The sequence below is a fragment of the Staurois parvus genome, unplaced genomic scaffold, assembly GCF_062004578.1.
Source record: "Staurois parvus isolate SC_StPar_1 unplaced genomic scaffold, SC_StPar_1.0 ptg000876l, whole genome shotgun sequence".
Taxonomy (NCBI): Eukaryota; Metazoa; Chordata; class Amphibia; order Anura; family Ranidae; genus Staurois; species Staurois parvus.
The window spans coordinates 876,490-895,019 of NW_028318672.1; the positions used below are offsets into that span (position 1 = coordinate 876,490).

The 18,530-nt window shown below is 41.3% G+C and overlaps 1 protein-coding gene and 1 pseudogene across 2 annotated transcripts in view; one reads left to right on the top strand and one right to left on the bottom strand.

The window, feature by feature from the left end:
* Window positions 1-18,530, top strand: part of ZFPM2 (zinc finger protein, FOG family member 2) — a 542,561-nt gene that overhangs the window by 284,048 nt on the left and 239,983 nt on the right. The window lies entirely within an intron of this gene.
* Window positions 11,995-12,110, bottom strand: LOC149443101 (U2 spliceosomal RNA; annotated as a pseudogene).

The following is an 18,530-nucleotide window of genomic DNA, read 5'->3' on the forward strand; positions in this document are numbered from 1 at the left end:
TATAGTCCCTGACCTAAGGTGGTGGAATTTTACCAATAGGCACATTGCTCCTAGTCACATTGCTCCTAGTCACTTTCGCTGCATGACAATTTAAAGTGGAAATTTAGTTAAAATCTAACCAAGGTTAAACCTACTCCCACCCCAATTCTAAGCCTATTCTGTCTAACCCTGTAAACAATAGATCTGAATACTTACCTCTTCTGAAGCTGATCTGGTCCGGTCAAATGATCCCTCTAATGGTGGCTTCTGTGTAGAAGAGAGAGAGCAGCGACAATGGCAGCAGATGGTTGGGAGATGATGTCACTCATAGGCTTACTATGGGGCATCTGTTGATGGCTATCTGTCCTCTACACTGAAGCTTCTACGGACATCTGATCATGGGACTGGACCAGATATTCTTTGGAATAGATAGGTATACAAATCTTTTCTTTATAGGGTTAGATAGAATCGGCTTAGAATGGGGGTAGGAGTAGGATTAGCCTTAGTTAGATTTTGACTAAACTTCCAGTTTGAGCAACATAGGTTTATTGCTGTGATAGTGTTCACTGTAATAATGTATTTATCACTGCTATAGGACTAACCTTGATTGAGATATAATATATATATAAATATATATATATATATATATATATATATATATATATATATATAGTGTTAGGGTTCAGATTCAGGGTAAGTATCGTATTCAAGTATGGGTTCAAGTTGACATTTAAATTTAGAGTCAGGTGCAGGGTATACACTGTGGTGATAGGTGTGTAAGTGTCTATGCATTTTATAAATGAAATCAATTCATTTTTCTAATGTAATAAAGGCTTAAAGCGGCAGTGAATGTTTAAAGAAAAAAGTTTCCCCCTGCAAGGTAATATCATAATGTGCTGGTATGCATCGCATACTAGCACATTATGAAATACCTTAAAACGAAGCCCTCCAGTGGTGCAGTGTCACCTCTCACACAGCTTCCATCTTCACTTGGTCTTCCTCCTGAATTTGTGGGCTCTGGCTACCTGACTTTCTGAGCCATGATGACGTCACTCCTGCACATGCGGGAGCGGCAGGCACGGCACAGAGCTCTGAAGGAAAGGCACTGGTATGCTGTTCTTTCAGAGCCCATGTGCCTGTGACGTCATCGGTTGCTGCTACCTGGAATATCTCCTAAACAGTGCATGATTAGGAGATATTCATTTTGCCTACAGGTAAGCTTTATTGTAAGCTTACCTATAGGTATAAATCAACGTCGAGAATTTATTACCACTTTAACCCATACAGTTCATAAGGTGCATGATATTCTGTTGCCAAAACAAACCTGGCCAACCAAGAAAGTTTTCAGGACCAGAAAAGTAACTTAATATACAAAAATAGTTAACAATTAATCATTTTGTTTCTAAGTGGAGTTTGCAACAACACAGTTGAGTACCATCCCTGATACTTTTTTAAAAATTTGCACTAATAGTTACATTTTCAGAACAAGCTTTCATGGCCTACCCAAATTTGTCCTGAAAAAAGTATCAGGGACAGTACTCAACTATGCTGTTATAAGTGCACTAATATGGCTACCATCACCTTAATCACAAGTGAAGTTTGTAATTATATCAAAACTATAGGGGAAACTATACTGTATGTGTTTATTAAATATGCAGGCTCTACTTTCTGCTTTGTAGGGATGCACAATTGTTGTGTGTTGCTGTTCCCTTTTTAAAACAGCCAGACACATTTGGAGATTAGAGTACAGCTGAACACATAGCCACAGTCTGGGTCACTACTTTGGGTGCTCATTTTTGTTCAGGTCAAGTAAAAAGTTGAGGAATCTAAAATTTCCTATTTTGGCTTATTGGTGGAAAATAATGGCAATAGGTAAAGATATTTTATCCTGATTGGTTTCTATGCAGAGCTGCACCAAATGTTGCACTCTCCAGTTTTAGTAAATCAACCCCACTGGATTGTCCACATTGGGAGGCTTACATTTAATGTCTAGGGACACCTTTGGAGTACAATTTTATCAGTCTAGGGACTATTGATTTTATCTCTGCAGTTGGTAATTAGTAAGGCTAAGTGCTTGCACTGAAATACAAACAGCCACTAGAGGCTGAAGCTACAGATTGGTAGTACATTTAGTGAATTATGGTGCAGTGAGCAAGAAATAAATTATGAAGGCCTATAAAAAATTACTGTAAGCTAATTATGATAATAATAATAATAATAGTAATAATATAAATAGTATCATAATAATAGACAGGGATAAGTATAGTGATTTTGGTGAAGTTGCTTTCACCGCAAAATTACAAATTGTGCCATCTGCTTGAAAAAAAAATCTACATAAATCTACATTTAGGGAATTTTTTTCTTTTTTCTGAATTACACGGTTGTGTTCGCACTGATACTTTTAACTTGTTTTGCTTTTTTTTCCTGATGTCTGTATTTTTATTTTTTTGTTAAAAAAATGTAAAGTAATGAGGCTAATGAGGGCCAGTTTTTGGCACAAAAATAGGTCCAAGATAGTTGAAAGGAGCTTCTGTATTCCACAGCAGCCTTTTAAGGCCCATTAAAGCATACTAAAATCCTACCTTGACTTTGCCTTCTCCAATTTTGCTAAATTATGCCTAAATTTCAAAAATAATAAAACCCTCAGTTTTGCTCCTCCCCAAAAATAACTCAATATACTGTTTGTGCCCACTGAAAATATAGTATAGTGTCTCGTTGTTAGAGCCATTGGGTCAGATGATTGAAATTCAGCTGTAGCTTATCCCAGCACATTCTTGAATGCTCTCCAGAATGTTCACTATAAATTACGGTATGTAGGTCCGGCACCTTTGTGAAAGGAACCTGCTAATTTCTAAAACTTTGTTGACATTTTAACCGCTTGTCCTCTGGAAGATTTACCCCCCCCCCCCCTTCATGACCAGGCATTTTTTGCGGTGCTGTGTTACTTTAACTGACAATTGCACGTCTAAGCAATACTGTACATAAATTAAATTTATGTCATTTTTTTCCAACAAATAGAACTTCCTTTTGGTGGTATTTGATCACCTCTGCAGTTTTTAATTTTTGTGTTATAAACAAAATAAGACTGACAATTTTGAAAAAAAAAAACCCTAATATTTTTGACTTTTTGCTATAAAACGTATCCAATAAAAACATTTAAAAAAATAAAATTTCTTCATAAATTTAGGCCAAAATGTATACTGCTGTCTTTGGTAAAAAAAAATCACAATAAGTGTATATTTATTGGTTTACGTGATAGTTATAGCATCTACAAATGGCAGTATATATACTGGGATTTTACTTATTTATTTTTTACTACTAGTAATGTCAGCGATCAGTGACTTAAAACAGGACTGTGGCGGGCATTCTGACACTAACTGACACTGGTTGGGAACTGACTAAGTGCCAATGACATCTCCAGTGACACTAATACAGTGATCAGTGCAAATAAAAATAACTGATACAGTACTAATGACACTGGGCAGGAAGGGGTAACATCTGGGGAGATCAAAGGGTTAATTGTGTACTGATTTGTGATTACTGTGTAGTGTTTTACCAGGGGATGTGCTGCTTTCTATCTCTATGCTTTTCAGATATATAGAAAGCAACACATCCCCGCTGACAGTAGAGAGATCTGTGTAGTTTACACACAGATCTCTCCCTAGTCAGTTTCTCCACCGTTCGCTGGCCTGGAACCAGTGACTGACATTTGTGGGAGCCAATGACAGCGCGGGTAGGGTGGCACGCACACCCCCTACCTAGAAATGCAAAATCACATATATACGTGATTTTGCACAGCGTGGCTGCCCTGCAGCAGTACATCTGCTATGGGGCAGTCAGCAAGTGGTTAACTTGTGTCAAATGAAATCTTCTCAACCTCCATTTACAAACGCTATGTGCATGGGGGTGTGCTACATTTTTAAAATTCGCTCAGGACATTGTGGTATGAATCAGCCCTTACAGTACACTTACTCTTAATGGGCATTTCTCCAAACTTTCCCCCTTATTTTATTAGTGCATATGTACCCCACTCCTTGGCTGTGCAAAATATAACATAGTAACAGAGTTACAGATTAGTATGTTAACTTCAATGAAGTAAAAATATTCAAGAAGCACTGGGACATTGAAGTGAGTTCATACAGAGTAGTGAGAGGATAGGACATTGAAGCGAGTTCATACAGAGTAGTGAGAGGACAGGACATTGAAGTGAGTTCATATAGAGTAGTGAGAGGACAGGACATTGAAGTGAGTTCATACAGAGTAGTGAGAGGACAGGACATTGAAGTGAGTTCATACAGAGTAGTGAGAGGACAAAAACATTTGGAGAGCTTACTGGCTCAAGTTAGGTTTCATGTACACTGTCATCTCCTAAACTTTTTTTTGCAAAGCTCCTAAACTCAACTCCATAAAAGCCTATGTGTACAGAGTTTAGGAGCTGCCACATTTAGATGAGGTTAACGTCCTTCTCCTGAACGCAGAAGAATCGCATTCAGGATAGGAACCTTTTGAATGCTGGCCACAGAAAAAACTCGAAATGTGGCAAAAATGCATGTAAGCACGCTACTGTGCTTACACGCATTTTTTGCCGTATTTTCCTGTGGCCACGGTCAGGGTAGGCTAGTGTTCATGTAGCCTTATGCTGCTCACAACAGGCAGGACTACCCTCCCATGGATATTCCAGCATGTTACCAGAAAATAACATGCACCAATGGAAGGAGCGTCATACCAAATTTATTTATTGGTTTACACTAAAAACCAGCTAACCTGTTTAGGGGCTCAGCTTAGGAAAAAAGTCCCCCTTCATCAGCACTTCAGTTAAAATAAGGGCCTTCAATGGACTCAAAAAAGAGGGCTTTCCTGTTTGAATTTATGTAGCAAAGCCAATTGCTTGAACAGGAGAGCCTGGCCAACAGTATCTGCTTGAACAATCAAGATAAGAAACAATAAGACAAGAGAAGGGCCCATTAAAGGTCATTGTGCTACAAGTGCACTTACCCTTTAACCTTTGGGAACAACACAAGCCATACACTATATATATATGTAGATAATGGAAAGAGATTATAGGAACAACCCAACTTTCCAATACATTAAAGCAAATGTAAAGGAGAATTCAGAGGAAAATTCCTCTATGGCTTGGAATAATTTTTATTTTATCAAGGGGAATAAAATTTTTAATCTTAAGGAAACCTTTCATCTTTCAAAGCTGAGTGTTCTGGAAGAAATGCTGGATTCATAAGAGGCAGTAACAGAGGATAACTGTGTAGTTCAATTATACTGCGTGCTTAATGTGTCCCCATAGACCAGCACGCAGTAATGGTAGTCACTAGATTATGGTGCGTGGAGTTATGCATGTGCCTATGTCATCGCTTAAGCCATTCAGCACATTTGAAGAGACCTATATTTTCTTTCTAATCCAGCCTTAGAAAGTACAGCATGTTTAAATGAAATGTATGGGACAGTTAAAAGAGTTCTGTATACCTATTATCTTCTATAATTCATATCCACCAACTGATATTACAATGATTTGCTTTTCATTGTTACTTATTTTTCTGCTGCTCTATGTGCTGAAGTGCAGCATTTACACTTATCAGCTTTGCTGCCTTAAGAGTTAATGCTGTTCCTGAGTAGGGAGTAGTAGGAGAACTGAATGATAACAGCTAGCTGACTCTTGCAGTCTGGATTAATATAATAATATAGGTCTGAGATCGGTAACCTCCGGCCCTCCAGCTGCTAAGGAATTACCTAACCCAGCATGCCTTGCCAACTGAGTTGTGTTTCGGTATTATGAGTCCAGTTTTGGTAGTGTTTGGCTTTTTTTGTTGACAGTGAAATAAATCTGACCTGACCTATGCCCCAAGCACTTAACCTTCAACCAACCCTTATAGAAACTCTAATACTAAACCCTTCCTTCACCAGAGCCCTCAAATTTAGCCTACACCTAAAATAATACTTTAGACCAGTGTTTCTCAACATTTTTTCAGTCAAGCCACCCTTTTAAATTCTGGCCAATCTTGAGGCACCCCATTCTAAATGTAATAAAACTAAACTAATAGTTTTACATAATTCAGAAGAATGGTATTTACACACCATGGAGGAGGTGATTTATTTTTACAAAGCAATAGGCCCATTGGTACTGACTATACTATTAGCGTTTCTCTTATCCCCTAGTTTCTCTCCATCATTCAGCTAACCTAACCTAAGTGCTGATGGGGAGGTGAAGGGTCACATCAAACAAGGTGTCCAATGTCCTCCTTTTCAACCTATGAAGTCATTGGTTATTAGGATGCCAGCAGCTGGCCTGGATGGTGCCCAAGATTGTAATGCTGCACAATAAAAACCCATGGATTTGCGTTACAAAAAAAAGGTAGACTTGATCCAACTGCTGGATTGTTGATCATTTTTGGGCAGTTTGGGGCAATTTTTAGGTATTTTTCCAAGGCACTCCTGAAGAACCAAGAAGGAACTGCATGGTGCCATAGCACACTGGTTGAAAAAGGCTTTAAATCCAAATGTAGCCCTGAAACGTAACCTTAACATTTTTCTGTGAAAGTTCTCATTTATTCAGGTTGCATACCTAGTAGTAGTTAGTCTCATTCAACTGGACTTTTACTCTGATATGTTGAAGACTATTACTCAATGTCAAGGATTGTCAAGAACACACACCAGCATTTAAATTCATGTAGGGAACTCAGTCACCTTAATCCAAAAACCATGTAATGTGTCAAGTTAGAAGTTAATTGTCCAGGGTTGTCCATCTTGTTCTTGGACAATGAACATCTGCTTTGACACATTCCATGGTAATTGGATTAAGGTTATTCCTCACATGGCTTTAAATGCCGGGATATGTTCTGACAGCTGTTAAAGTTGAGGAAGTTACTTCGATGCATATTAAAATTGATTCAAATATTTATTGGTGCTGCACTTTGCATCTCCAATTTGTTTGCACTCTTTTTACATCCTTATTTCAGGGTAGGAGGACCTCTCCCCCTCCCCCTTTCCTATGCTATAAAATTGTCAATAATTAATGGGGGGATGTTATACATTTTTTTATACTTATGTGTTTTGCCCTGCTTCTTTGCTTCCCCATTCCAATGCTGCCACTTTAACAATGTCTGCGATATAATAACATTACAGGAAGCTGTTGGGAAATAAGAAGCTTTTATTTTCCAGAATAAATAATGTCATTTCATATGGTGCTTGCGTGAAATGGAGCGCATGACATCATATACTTCGTCTTGTGCAAGTGCAAGATCACAATAGCTATGGGATTTTTGTGAAGGCAATGGTGACATTGCCTTCCTAGGGGGCATCTGTGTGTTGGGTCACCATCACCACTCCTTCAGGGAAACCAGGAAGCGGAGGATAAAAAGTAAGTAGAAAAAGAAACGAAAAAAGGTTGGGCGTTTTGACATTAGCATGCAAAAATGCATGCTGATTTGGACTTGGGGAAAGGTGGGAAAGCTGGCTTTTAATTTTGAAGTTATTGTTCTGTTTCCCACAAATTGCCAATAATTGGTTACATTTAAAATAAGAAATACCGCATTTTCAAATAAACCTGTTTTCGGGGAATTATGATGCTGCAAATTCCTAACATTCTCCTGACAATGCTATTTATCTGGCTGTCATGCTAATTCAATGGCTTCAATACATACTCCAACTAACCTGAATACATTATGCAGCTGTTCTGATTTCATTCTGACTACACTTGTTTCTGATCAGTGACTATGAAATCCAGGCAACTAGCATTTTCACTGGAAGGTCAGCAATGGCAACTGACCTTCTTAAAGCTCATCTCCAGCTTTACTGTCACTTTAACCAGTTCTTTTGGGCCAGCTTGGCCTCCACCCACTGGGGGCACTATATAAGCTGCATGTAGCTTTAGCTACACACAGTATACAGTAATGTTTCTGGGACCATTCAGAACAAAATCAAGTCGGACCAAGCACTGCTCAGCCATTTTTTTAGGCAGCTTTGTATTCCCTAAATCAGGGGTGGTCAACTGTGGCACTCCAGCTGTTGTAGAACTACAGGTCCCATGAAGCATTGCAAGACTGACAGTTACAAGCATGACTCCCAAAGGCAGAGGCATGATGGGACTTGTAGTTCACCAACAGCTGGAGGGCCACAGTTTCCCACCCCTGCCCTAAATGAATACAAAATTTCCTTTATTTGGCCAAAGCGGAAAGACGGGTAGATGACATCACCAGCTTGGCCCGAACAAACTAGTTAAAGTGGCAGTAAAGCTGGAGATCAGCTTTAAAGTGGTTGTAAATCCTTACATATACCCAGTGAAGTGACTGGTGTCAGGTGATACACAGAGATGAAACAAATCCTCCAACATAAGTTGTACCTGTTTATATGCTGTATTCTCTTCTCTACATTCATTCAAGGTCCAGCATTTTTAAAGCTTGTCCGAGAGTTCAGAAAAAAAGGGGCAGAGAGCTGAAGTTACAAGCTGCAGAGCTCAACCAGTAGAGCGTTGAGAGCTGATTGAAGGGAAGAGACACACCCTCCTTCACACAGCTCACAAGAACAAAGCTGAGGCTATCAATCTGCTGGAGGTCCTTCCCCTGTCACCATTTTTCCCTTGGTGTCAGGAAAACTTATCAAAAGTGACTAGTGCTGATAGCTGAGGAACAAAGGAGCAGACAGAAATTATACTTAGTGCTTTTAATTGAGACAAGCACACTATAGAGGGATATGCTTTGTTTATATTTCATGTATTAGGTTTACAACCACTTTAAACAATGACTGGGAGTTGTCCATGACGGTTTAGTCACTGTGCTGGGAGTGTTCAGTGCAGGCACACTCAGCAGAAAAGCCATTCCCTATAGGTGCATATGAGTAGCAACTTGGAGTTAAAGTCGCCTCTGCATACTGTATATGTGTGAGGCTGTTGGAACAGTTTAACCAATTCAATACCGGGCAATTTTACACCTTCCTGCCCAGGCCAGTTTTCAGGTTTCAGCGCTCTCACACTTTGAATGACAATTGCGCGGTCATACAACACTGTACCCAAACTAAAATTTTATCATTTTCTTCAAACAACTAGAGCTTTCTTTTGGTGGTATTTAATCACCACTGGGGTTTTTATTTTTTGCTAAATTAACAAAAAAAGACCAAAAAGTTTGAAAAAAAAAGAAGTTTTTCTTTGTTTCTGTTATAAAAGTTTGCAAATAAATAATTGTTCTTCATAAATTTAGGCCAAGATGTATTCTGCTACATGTCTTTGGTGAAAATAACCCAAATTAGGATGTATTTTTTAGTTTGTAGGAAAGTTATAGAGTTCACAAACTATGGTATAGATCTGAATATTGATCAATCCTGAAGTACTGACAGCCAATCTAATTTCTTGAGGTTCAAGAATGTCAGAACAGTACAGATATCCCCCAAATGACCCCTTTTTGCAAAGTAGACAGTCCAACGTACTTCATAAGAGGCATGGCGAGTTTTTTGAAGTTGTATTTTTTTTGTCATAATTTTTCGGAAAATGAAAAAATTAAAAAAATTAGTTTCACTATTTTTTTTTTACATATTGTCACCAGTGCAGTACAGCGTCATCATATAACTGGCAGGGCGGTGATCAGGGACTCTGACTGGTGACAGTATGAAAAAAAAAAATATATATATATATTTTATATTACCATAGTAACATTAGACTACTTTGGGGAAGTGATCAGTATTTTTTTTTTTTTTTTTTTACACAATTTGCTTGTAGCAAAGAATCACTTTGCTATAAGCAAGCATTTACCTGAATGACATCGATTCATTCAGGGGTTTTTTTTTTTGTGCTTAGCTGTGATTTGGCCACAGCTAATCACATGACATGAAGCCATCCATTGTATACAACTGTCATGTGACCTGCTGTGATTGGTCACAGCAGGTCACATGGTACCGGCAACGGGGGCCGATACTCAGATCTGTCATTGGCCGTGTCCGAGGTACACGGCCGGTGACAGATCGCGCCGCTGTGCCGCTCTGCAGGAGCGCAATCTGCGCATGTGCGGAAGGACACCATGTGGCGTCCACCCAGATCGCTGAACACATATACCGCCGGCCATTCGGCCATAGGGCGGGCGGCAAATGGTTAAAATTAAACATTCAGTGGGGCTTTAGCCCGGGTTCACACTTGTGCTGTGCAGCATACCACATGTGATTCACACAGGAACCGCACCGCATTCCTGTGCAAAACACATATACAATTTGTGTGGCTAAAATCGCACCACATTCGAGCAAAAAAGGTGCAGGACCCTTTTTTTGGTCTGTACTTGAATCGGATCACATGGGTATTCACGCCCATGTGATCCGATTCTACACATCGCACCACGGTTTGCGGACCGATTTCGGGGTGGTGTTAACTTAACATACACACGCGCAGTGGTTCGCATGAACGGGGTGCGATTGTGATGCGGTACGGAATTTGCGTAGAAACCACTGCAAATTCTGACCGCATCAGTGTGAACCCACACTTAAGCCCTCCTGCCAGTGATATTTGTCTTGTTTTTAATTATTTCCTAGATCATTTATTTGGCCATGATTCATGGGAGTCACAAAATAACTTTTTTTATAATGAATTCATTTACTTTTCTTTGCTAATAATACAGATTGGGCTCTATGTGATTTAAGTTGATCGTACTTTGCATGAGAACACGTGATGGCTTCATCGGAATAAACAGTAGTCCTAGTAGGTCATTACAGCTAATTAACAGGAGGTAATGTTGCTGGTGAAACACCTGTGTAGTGTGCAGAGGGCTGGCACCTGTATCACTCACATCATATGTTCCCTGTCTGTAGTAAGCCAGGGGGCCTCATCTCAGGGCAGGCAGCAGCTTCATCATATGGCTGTCTGCATTTTGGTTAATATTTTGAAGAGACAAAGGTTTTCTGTTAAACCCAATGTACGGAGAAGAGACAAGAAAACAATGATCAATTGTACATGCCCTGGACTAAGATCCTCATGCACAGGTAATTCTGGATGCTCACAGCTTGGCCACTTGCATCTAGATGATATATCTTCCTCTCAGAACACCAGCTGCAGACAAACAAAAACATGACTGGAGGATTCAGAAACTTTGATCTTTCTACCAATCCTTAAATTAATAACATGAGTGACCTGGGTTTAACCAGTTGCCGATCCGCTCACAATAAATGTACTGTGAGTGGGCAGCGCAGGCAGAAATGGTAACATACTGTTTTTTTTTTGTTTTTTTTTAAAGTCCGCAAACGTGCAAACTACAACGAAAAACCCGTAAGTGATCACAAAAAATGTGCAAGTGCAAACACCACACGAAAAAGTGCACTTAGGGGTGTGTTTGTCCTACCCCCGGAGGGGTTGAACCGTTACCCTGATCCCCCGGGGCACGAAGCTCCTGACAGGGACAAGGTTCCCATTTGGTCCTCCTGGCCAAAAGGCCTGGTGGACCACCGTTCCTTATGCCCAGCCGAAGCCGGACATCCAGTACTAGGCAAGGGGGCTCTCCCGAAGAGAAAGCCCCCTAGGGATCAGGGGAGGAAGGAACCAAAAGGCCACACATCCTCCCCCTAGACTTCAGGGTAGGCCCGAGGACCCACACCCTCCATCCGTGAAAAACACACACATGAAATAAATTAAATAAATAGAAAATAAAAAAAGTGGTACCGTGCCAAATTGTGCACAGACCAGGCCCTGAGGCCCGTAGCAAAAATTGCCCTGGACTTAGCCAAAAGACCTGGTCCTTAGGGCGCTGTGCAAAAAGAGGTGAAAAACAGTGGCCATGTGTCATCTTCACACCGTGGGGTCCCACACCCAAGTGTTACTAGTGACACCCCTGAGAGCATCTTCCCCAGGGGGCACTGAGTTTGCGGACTTTTTGCGTCCTCAGCCCCTGGCCAGACCAAGGTAGATCTGTCCGAATCAGGAGGTACTGGGTCTTTCCAGCTTTCCCAGAGGAATTACTCCCAAGGCCCCAGAGCGAATCGTGGCGCTCCCTGGTTTCTGTCCCTCCGGTCCAGCCTTCCGGACCCCCATCATACCAGTGAGGGTACTATACAACAACCATCCCCGCAAAGCTAGAATGGTCGGGAGCACCCCCACTGGACACTGATAAGAACAGATACTACACTTGATCTTAGCCAAAAGGCCAAGAAGCGATGGTAACATACTGGTACGTCGTCTGGCACATACGTACTAGTGGCATGATCACAATGCCTAGTACCCAGCTGCTGTGAATTGGTTGGGGTATCATGTGATTGCTCTGACCAATCATAGTGATCACATGATATTATGTAAGTAAACTGTCATGAATGGCTTTAAATCATGAACAGCTTGTGATGCTGTGATTGGCCCACAGCTATCACATGGTACCTGGCACCCTGTACCATGTGATTATCTGTAGCCAATCGTAGCATGTCAACTGTAAGCAAGCTGTCATGAATGGAGAGCCATTCATGACAAGTAAAACTATAGCTTATAACAGTGATCATCACTGTTATAATCAATAACAGTGTAGAAAAAAAAAATCATTGATCCCCCACCCCCTGTCAGGGATCTGGGTATGACCAGAAATGTGTGGGAACACAGTCGTGGTCAGGGCTGGAGAGGTGGAATGGTCAGGCAGGCCGTATGGGTCTGTAATGCACCTTCTGGCGGTACCTCTAGCAACCCACGGAATAGGATTCCCCAGAGTGCGGAGTCTAAGTCCCAGTCTGCTTGTTCACCAGGGCCCCTGATGGTGGGGATGGACCTGGAGCAGACAGAGACCAAGTCGCAGCCCCTGAGTACACCCACCCGTGGTAGAGGGATCCGCCGGAGGTATATTCTGGAGGAGAGCCTGACGTGAAGAGGCGGATGGGTCCATGCAGGACGGATGGATGGATGGCTGAGCAGAAGCGTAGTCAGACAGGCTGGGTCGGTAACGGTGGGGACAGCGCGGTACAAGGCAGCAGGCACAGAATATTCGGGTCACTCGCCGGGTCAGTAACAGGAGATCAGATCCAATGAGGGTATCCAAGAGAAGTCAGACAGGCCAGGGATCAGGGCAGGAGAAGTCAGCAGAGGTCAGGATCAAAGCAGGGTCAGCAACAAATCGGATAGGCAGATATGCAGGAACACAGGATACCAGGTACAGGGGCTCATGGGAAACAACACCAAGGCACTGACTGCAGGTCTGGCCATTGCTTAAATACACCTCCTGCAATCAGCCTCAGGTGATGGCTTGATTGCAGGAGTGAGATTCTGGCTGCTGAGAGCACCCGCTGGCCAGCACTGGTACTGCAGCCCACAAGGCAGGTGAGTCCCACCACCAGTGGCGAGTCCATTCCTGACACCCCCACAGTAGTACAGTGAACTACTGTGGTGAAAGTATGCAAAACAATTGTAAAAAAAAGTTTAAACAAAGTTCAAAAAATTGAATAATAATTATTTATTATTTTTTTACATACTGTCAGCTGTCAGTATCTCTAATCGCCACCACCCCAGCCATATGATGAGGCTGTACTGCACTGATGAGAGTAAGTAAAACAAAAAAATCATTTAATTTCTTCATTTTCTAAAAAATTGTGACAAAAAAGTGCAACTTCTTAAAACTCGCTATGCCCCTTACTAAATACCTCAGACTGTTTGCTTTCCAAAATGGGGTCAGTTAGGGGGTATTTGTACTGTCCTGGCATTTTAGGGCCTCCTGAAATGAGACTGGCCATAAGGATTGATCAATGTTCAAATATATATACTATAGTTTGTAGACTCTATAACTTTTACACAAACCAATTAACATACACCTATGGGGATTTTTTTTTTTTTTACCAAAGACATGTAGCAGAATACATCTGACCTAAATCTGTGAAGACATTTGATTTTATTGGATATGTTTTATAACAAAAAATAAAAAATGTTTTTGGTTTTTTAAAAATTTTCATTTATATAATAAAAAATAAAAAAAACCCAGTGGTGATCCAATACCTTCAAAAGAAAGCCCTAATGGTGTGGAACAAAATGATAGAAATTTCATTTGGGTACAGTGTTGGATGACAAAGAAGTTGCCAGTTAAAGTAGCACAATGCTCTATAGCAAAAAGTGCCTTTGTCATGAACATTCTGGAGGTCAAGTGGTTAAGGTGCCAGTAGACTGGTTGTTTGCTCCAAAATGCTGAGGTTGGAAAATTAGTCCCTACCAGAGAAACTATCTACATGGAAGGTATTTATTTATGTTTTATTTGTGTGGGTTTCCTCTGGGTGCCCTTGTCCTTAAGTTTCCTTCCAAAATATTTCCTTGTAGGTTAATTGGCTGCTGACTAAACCGACCCTGGTGAGTGTAAGACTCAGGTATGGACATTGGATGATGAGCTCCTCCAGGGCAGGGACTGGTATGAATTATTATTGTTATTATTATACAGGATTTATATAGCGCCAACAGTTTGCTCAGCGCTTTACAATATAAGGGAGACAGTACAATTACAATACATTTCAGTACAGAAGGAATGTGAGGGCCCTGCTCGTGGGGCTTACAATCTAAATGGTATGAATGTTTTTATGCGCTTTGTAAAGTACTGCGTGCTATGTATTATTATTATCAACTGCCATCAACTCGATTCCAAGTCCAAGCAATTTCATAAAAAGATAAAAGAAGTGCTAGTCTTGTGAGATCCTCCAGAGTCGTCCCCACAGCTGTAGTCAATGTGTTCAACCTCCTAGTAGTTGGTCTCCCTCTTTGCCTGGCTCCTTCGATCTGCCCAAACATTATTTCCTTCTCCCGTATGATAGTGTGACCAAAATTAGACAGTTGCAACTTTATCATATGGACTTCTAGTGACATAGCTGGTTTGATCCCTTCCAAAATCAATCTATTGGTTCTATGGGTTGTCCACGGCACACATAGAATCCTTCTCCAGCACCAAAGCTCAAATGAATGAACATAAATAAATACGGGAACTAAACAGTAGGTACTACTACTACTACAAAAAAAAAATCTAGTCTGAGAATGTCCAACATTCAATATCAAACCTACCCAGGCTATGGATCTTTGTATGTTTTTTCAAATTTCCATTGATAAGTTAAACTTTGAAATGACAGCAAACAGATGCGACATAAAAAATGTCAAGAAGAAGAAAACAGAGCAGTGGGAAGTGCAGACATTCAGAGTTGACAAGTAAATTGTTTTACATTTTCCAGCAAGCAATTCTGCTGAATAAACTTTCTTCGACCACGTCTCTTGACTGTTTTAACATCTGTTCATCTTGGATAACTGTGCTACCAAGAGAGCATTTTGCTGCTCTGAAACCTTGGCCTAGGAGCTTTTTCAAGCAGTGGATTGTGTTTTTGCTATCTTTTTTCTAATTAATCCCCTTGTGTTTAGTCGCTTACCGTTTGGATGATTCTGTGCCCATTCCATTGGTGAGCCAATTCGCCTGGGGGGAGGTCATATTAGGTGTTACACCTCCATGCACACGATATTAACTTGGATATAGAAATTCAAATACCTAGCATGAACTTTCTGGAAAAAAAAAGGAAGTAAAGGAGGAAGGTTCCAAATATTAGACAAGTATTTTTAATGAATCTAAAGGGTAGCTCTAGCCAAGCAGCTAAATAGAAAACTGAAGCACAGATATAATGTTACAATGCCAGTTAGTCTTTTAATGCATACATTTGTGAATCGGTTGTAGTTTCTTACATGTAGATCCTGCAGGCAACAGCATCTCCCAGCTCTAAGGGCTCTGTCACAGTTGCAGTGCCCTAAAAAAAGTGATCCTCATTCGTATTGCTTTTCAAAGGGCATTTGACAGGTGATGAAGAGGTGTTATATCTCCTCCTCTCTGGCATAACCCTGTAATGCTGCATGTGGTTGTGGTGCTGCCCCATTAAACTCAAGGGGTGAGTTTAACAAGTGGTGCCACTTGCCAAACGCTTAACACCAAGTTAAAAATGCCACATCCGCGAAGCAACAGCATCACAGCAGCAGCATGTTTACAGCCCTGCCCGGCAGTTTAGGTGGGCACCCATTTGAAAGAGCATTAAGCCACCTCTTGTTCGGGGGACCACTGTAAACTTTTTTATTTCCCCCGATTTTCTGACTCAGTATCAACAATCACCAGGACATGGGACATATGGGACACATGGGACACATGCAGCAATAAAAACCTGACATGGATTCAGTAGTTTGATCACATTTCTTCTATGTGATACTTCTTTTTTATTCAGTTTATATGATTTCTATCACATAAAATTAGGCCAACAGCAGGGACAGAAAGAGGCAGATCGGGGGTAAATGAGGGGTAAAGAAGGTATAACTGAATCCCTAATCAATAAAACCTTAAAGGAGAAGTATATCCAAAGCTATTTTAGCTATACTTCTCTTGGGGATCACAGGAGTGCAGTTTGTTCTGCACTCCAGTGACCCGTTGTTGTCCTGTAAAACCCACTGATGGTTGACGTCACTCAGCCAGTCCAGGCTCAGGAAAGATTTTAAATTTGGGATCCACCCAGATGCCTGGACAGGTAGCTGACTCAGCCTCTCAGCGAGCTGCTGAGAGCCTGAGCCAGCCAAGCCCGCCTCTTCCTCACTGGAGCACTGGAGGGCCAGAGCTGAGAGCCAACATTCACTGGCTCTCTGCTCACTGAAAACTGAGAACAGAGAGAAAGATCAGTGGTCTCTGATCGCTCAGTTCTTAGAATCAGCAGGGGACATCCTCAGCTGGGATTCATACTGCTGTCATCTAGGTGAATATAATTTTTTTTTAATATTCTCAAACTTCTCAAGTGGTTGTAAAACCTTACATATGCCCAGTGTATTGAATATCCTCAGGAGATACACAGAGATAAAACAAATCCTCCTAAATAAGTTGAGCCTGTTTATCTGCATCCCTGTCACCTCCACAGCCTTCTAAAGCATGCGTTATACATATCATTCATTAGCTGCTGAAGAAAGGGAACAGGGATCTCATGTCAAATACTGTACAGCATAGAGCAAGGAGCTGAGTGTAACCTGAGACCTGAGTGGAGGGAATGGACCCACCACCTATACACCGTTTCAGAGAGAAACATGCACAGCTGATGTTGTCAATCACCTTTTGTGTGGTGGAGAGAGGGTGAGGTAGTCTTTCAAGATTCAAATGAAAATGTTGAAATGTCCTGCGCATGAGTGACCAGGGACAGTACATATATATTATTATTATTATTATACAGTATTTATATAGTGCTAAAAAGGTTTGCTCAGCGCTGTACATTATAGTGGGGGACAGTACATGAGATAATACAGTAACAAAACAAAACACGAGGGATTCAAGGGCCCTGCTCTTTCGAGCGTACAATCTAGGAGGGAGGGGATAGTGGTACAGGAGGAAGTGGCTGTGGGGGATGGAGTGGTGGGAGGAGTGGAGGAGATCGGCTGTTAGGTGAGGGCGGGGTAGGCTTGCCTGAAGAGATGGGTTTTCAGGGTGCGCCTAAAGGTGAGGAGGGTAGGTGACAGTCTGATGGATTGGGGTAGTGAGTTCCAGAGGATGGGGGAAGTCCTGGAGAAGTCCTGCAGTCGGGCGTGGGAGGTGGAGACCAGGGAGCTAGAAAGTAGGAGGTCTTGTGAGGAGCGAAGATATATATATATATATGTACACACACTCTCTCTCTCTGTATGTATATATAGCACTGTATATTTTATGAACGGACCACCAGGTAAGTTAAACGTTGCTGCTCTCACAAATGATTGGGGTAGTCCAGATACCATCTGTAAAGAGACAAACAGAGCACACCAGTGTAGTGGATTATCCCAAGGTAAGTTTATTAAATAATGGTAAAATCATACTCAAAAACAATGTATGAGAAATCACATATCAGCTTACAACCACTTGGTACAGAGATCGATAAGACCCAGTGGATCCTCAGACACCTGAAAGGTGCCATCCAAAAACCAGGACAATAGCTTATGCACTTTGAGGGCTGCCCTCTTTCTCAGAGCCCTGAGGGCTCTGAGGAAGAGGGTTGCCCTCAAAACGCCTAAGACATTGTCCTACGTCTTTCAGGATTGCCTGGCTTCAACATAGACTGTCAGAAATGACTGAATCTCATGCAGAGGAATGAGAGGAGAGAAAGCAATCACATTATGTGCTTTAGATAGAGGCACATGCACACTATAGAAGGATATACTTTGTACATTAGTTTATTTAGATGGTGTACAACCATCTGAAACATTTTCTCTTAGGCCCTGTTAACACCACAATGTAGTGTGGGAAACGCATGTTCTATGTGCATTTCCCACACCATGTTCAAAACACACTGCAGCTGCCATCTGCAGTGGGTGTCAATGTTAAGTTAACGACACCACAAACACAGGTGACAAATACAGTACATTTGCCTGCACTGGATTGCATGGTACAAAAGTGGCATTTGGTCCGTTTGCAGTGAGTTTCCAAAAGTAGTGCATGCAGTGCTTTTTAGTGCTGTGCAGTGTCTCTTGAGTTCTCCCACTTCCCACCTGTCAGCAACTTTATATATTGACAAAGTCCCAAAAAACAATTGAATATATTTAAAGGACCCCAAACAAAATTCCAATGCAGGTTGAAAATAAAATGTAAAAATTGCCACGAAAT